Source organism: Schistocerca serialis, chromosome 4 (genome assembly GCF_023864345.2).
Source record: "Schistocerca serialis cubense isolate TAMUIC-IGC-003099 chromosome 4, iqSchSeri2.2, whole genome shotgun sequence".
Classification (NCBI taxonomy): Eukaryota; Metazoa; Arthropoda; class Insecta; order Orthoptera; family Acrididae; genus Schistocerca; species Schistocerca serialis.
The window spans coordinates 415,460,762-415,464,726 of record NC_064641.1 but is presented as its reverse complement, the minus strand read 5'-3'; the positions used below and the strand labels follow the sequence as shown (position 1 = coordinate 415,464,726).

Genomic DNA, 3,965 nt, shown 5'->3' with positions numbered 1-3,965 from the left:
AGAATCGCTACGGACCTCCATCAGGGTTTCCCCTGACTTCGTCCTGGCCAGGCATAGTTCACCATCTTTCGGGTCCCAACGTGTACGCTCTAGGTGCGCCTCACCTCGCAATGAGGACGAGACGCCCCGGGAGTGCGGAGGCCGCCGCCCCGTGAAGGGCGGGGAAGCCCCATCCTCCCTCGGCCCGCGCAAGGCGAGACCTTCACTTTCATTACGCCTTTAGGTTTCGTACAGCCCAATGACTCGCGCACATGTTAGACTCCTTGGTCCGTGTTTCAAGACGGGTCGTGAAATTGTCCAAAGCTGAAGCGCCGCTGACGGGAGCGATTATTCCGCCCGAGAGCATCCCGAGCCAACAGCGGCGCGGGTCCGGGGCCGGGCCAGGTAGGTCCGTCATCCGGGAAGAACCGCGCGCGCTTGCCGGGAGCCCGAGCGCCCAAAGGGGCGAATCGACTCCTCCAGATATACCGCCGGGCAGCCAGCCAGGACACCGGGGCTCTGCCCAACAGACGCGAACCGAGGCCCGCGGAAGGACAGGCTGCGCACCCGGGCCGTAGGCCGGCACCCAGCGGGTCGCGACGTCCTACTAGGGGAGAAGTGCGGCCCACCGCACACCGGAACGGCCCCGCCCCGCGGCGAGTGGAAAGGCAACCGGACACGACCCCGCCGCGGATTGCTCCGCGCGGGCGGCCGGCCCCATCTGCCGAGGGCGGAGGCCAGTGGCCGGATGGGCGTGAATCTCACCCGTTCGACCTTTCGGACTTCTCACGTTTACCCCAGAACGGTTTCACGTACTTTTGAACTCTCTCTTCAAAGTTCTTTTCAACTTTCCCTCACGGTACTTGTTCGCTATCGGTCTCATGGTCATATTTAGTCTCAGATGGAGTTTACCACCCACTTGGAGCTGCACTCTCAAGCAACCCGACTCGAAGGAGAGGTCCCGCCGACGCTCGCACCGGCCGCTACGGGCCTGGCACCCTCTACGGGCCGTGGCCTCATTCAAGTTGGACTTGGGCTCAGCGCGAGGCGTCGGGGTAGTGGACCCTCCCAAACACCACATGCCACGACAGGCGGCAGCCTGCGGGGTTCGGTGCTGGACTCTTCCCTGTTCGCTCGCCGCTACTGGGGGAATCCTTGTTAGTTTCTTTTCCTCCGCTTAGTAATATGCTTAAATTCAGCGGGTAGTCTCGCCTGCTCTGAGGTCGTTGTACGAGGTGTCGCACGCCACACCGCCAGCCGGCTGTGCACGCTACCGAGTAAGTACCGGTATGCGAACCGCCAGGCGACGGGCGCGCATCGCACGTTTAAGGAGACGCGGCCGGCCCCACAGGCGGCCACGACACTCCCAGGTCTGCGAAGCGGGGCAAACGCCGCGCGCTTCAGTATACGTAGCCGACCCTCAGCCAGACGTGGCCCGGGAACGGAATCCATGGACCGCAATGTGCGTTCGAAACGTCGATGTTCATGTGTCCTGCAGTTCACATGTCGACGCGCAATTTGCTGCGTTCTTCATCGACCCACGAGCCGAGTGATCCACCGTCCTGGGTGATCTTTTCATAGTTTCCACTATCTCTTTCAAGACAGTTGCATAGGCGGGACTGAGGCGTGTGGCGGCCCCTGTTCCAGCGTTCAGTGTCCAACGGCCTCACGGCCGATGGGCGTCGTACGGCTCCACACCGGAGCGGACAGGCACTCGGGCGAAAGTCATTCAAAACCGGCGCCAGGCGCCAGGTGCCGCAGGCCAGCCGCTCCAGCGCTTCAGCGCTCGTACCACACAACATTGCCGTTAGTTTTGAGACGAACGCGTGGTTCCGCACGCGGCGCACGGCTACTGCGAGCCGTACAGGTAGCGTGTTGCGCGACACGACACGCACATCGAAAGACATGCAGTCTAGTCGGTAATGATCCTTCCGCAGGTTCACCTACGGAAACCTTGTTACGACTTTTACTTCCTCTAAATGATCAAGTTTGGTCATCTTTCCGGTAGCATCGGCAACGACAGAGTCAATGCCGCGTACCAGTCCGAAGACCTCACTAAATCATTCAATCGGTAGTAGCGACGGGCGGTGTGTACAAAGGGCAGGGACGTAATCAACGCGAGCTTATGACTCGCGCTTACTGGGAATTCCTCGTTCATGGGGAACAATTGCAAGCCCCAATCCCTAGCACGAAGGAGGTTCAGCGGGTTACCCCGACCTTTCGGCCTAGGAAGACACGCTGATTCCTTCAGTGTAGCGCGCGTGCGGCCCAGAACATCTAAGGGCATCACAGACCTGTTATTGCTCAATCTCGTGCGGCTAGAAGCCGCCTGTCCCTCTAAGAAGAAAAGTAATCGCTGACAGCACGAAGGATGTCACGCGACTAGTTAGCAGGCTAGAGTCTCGTTCGTTATCGGAATTAACCAGACAAATCGCTCCACCAACTAAGAACGGCCATGCACCACCACCCACCGAATCAAGAAAGAGCTATCAATCTGTCAATCCTTCCGGTGTCCGGGCCTGGTGAGGTTTCCCGTGTTGAGTCAAATTAAGCCGCAGGCTCCACTCCTGGTGGTGCCCTTCCGTCAATTCCTTTAAGTTTCAGCTTTGCAACCATACTTCCCCCGGAACCCAAAAGCTTTGGTTTCCCGGAGGCTGCCCGCCGAGTCATCGGAGGAACTGCGGCGGATCGCTGGCTGGCATCGTTTATGGTTAGAACTAGGGCGGTATCTGATCGCCTTCGAACCTCTAACTTTCGTTCTTGATTAATGAAAACATACTTGGCAAATGCTTTCGCTTCTGTTCGTCTTGCGACGATCCAAGAATTTCACCTCTAACGTCGCAATACGAATGCCCCCGCCTGTCCCTATTAATCATTACCTCGGGTTCCGAAAACCAACAAAATAGAACCGAGGTCCTATTCCATTATTCCATGCACACAGTATTCAGGCGGGCTTGCCTGCTTTAAGCACTCTAATTTGTTCAAAGTAAACGTGCCGGCCCACCGAGACACTCAATAAAGAGCACCCTGGTAGGATTTCAACGGGGTCCGCCTCGGGACGCACGAGCACGCACGAGGCGGTCGCACGCCTTCGGCTCGCCCCACCGGCAGGACGTCCCACGATACATGCCAGTTAAACACCGACGGGCGGTGAACCAACAGCGTGGGACACAAATCCAACTACGAGCTTTTTAACCGCAACAACTTTAATATACGCTATTGGAGCTGGAATTACCGCGGCTGCTGGCACCAGACTTGCCCTCCAATAGATACTCGTTAAAGGATTTAAAGTGTACTCATTCCGATTACGGGGCCTCGGATGAGTCCCGTATCGTTATTTTTCGTCACTACCTCCCCGTGCCGGGAGTGGGTAATTTGCGCGCCTGCTGCCTTCCTTGGATGTGGTAGCCGTTTCTCAGGCTCCCTCTCCGGAATCGAACCCTGATTCCCCGTTACCCGTTACAACCATGGTAGGCGCAGAACCTACCATCGACAGTTGATAAGGCAGACATTTGAAAGATGCGTCGCCGGTACGAGGACCGTGCGATCAGCCCAAAGTTATTCAGAGTCACCAAGGCAAACGGACCGGACGAGCCGACCGATTGGTTTTGATCTAATAAAAGCGTCCCTTCCATCTCTGGTCGGGACTCTGTTTTTTTTTTTTTTTTTTTTTTTTTTTTTTTAAAAAAAAAAAAAAAAAAATCTTTATTGACAACAATATTATTTATACATGTTTAGCCCACCTCCTAACATGATTAGTGGGCCATAATGATTATTACATAGTTTAATATTTTGCAGCTAATTTACAAATAGTGTTAGTGAGCTACTTTCTAAGTTCTTAGGTAATATTAAATTCCTACAGTTACAATAATACTTTAGTTTACCTATGCATTCTATTTATGAGATACTACTTTAGGTTCCTGAGTTAGTGTTAATTTCTTGCAAAAGCAATGAGCAGTTTAATTTACCTATGTCTAATCTAGAAT

General features: G+C 54.9%; 1 non-coding gene across 1 annotated transcript; it reads right to left on the bottom strand.

The window, feature by feature from the left end:
• Window positions 1-1,393: 1,393 nt before the first annotated feature.
• On the bottom strand, window positions 1,394-1,548 carry LOC126476388 (5.8S ribosomal RNA). The gene has a single exon (XR_007586930.1). It is a non-coding gene; the product is annotated as a 5.8S ribosomal RNA (ribosomal RNA).
• Between the last annotated feature and the right edge of the window lie 2,417 nt (window positions 1,549-3,965).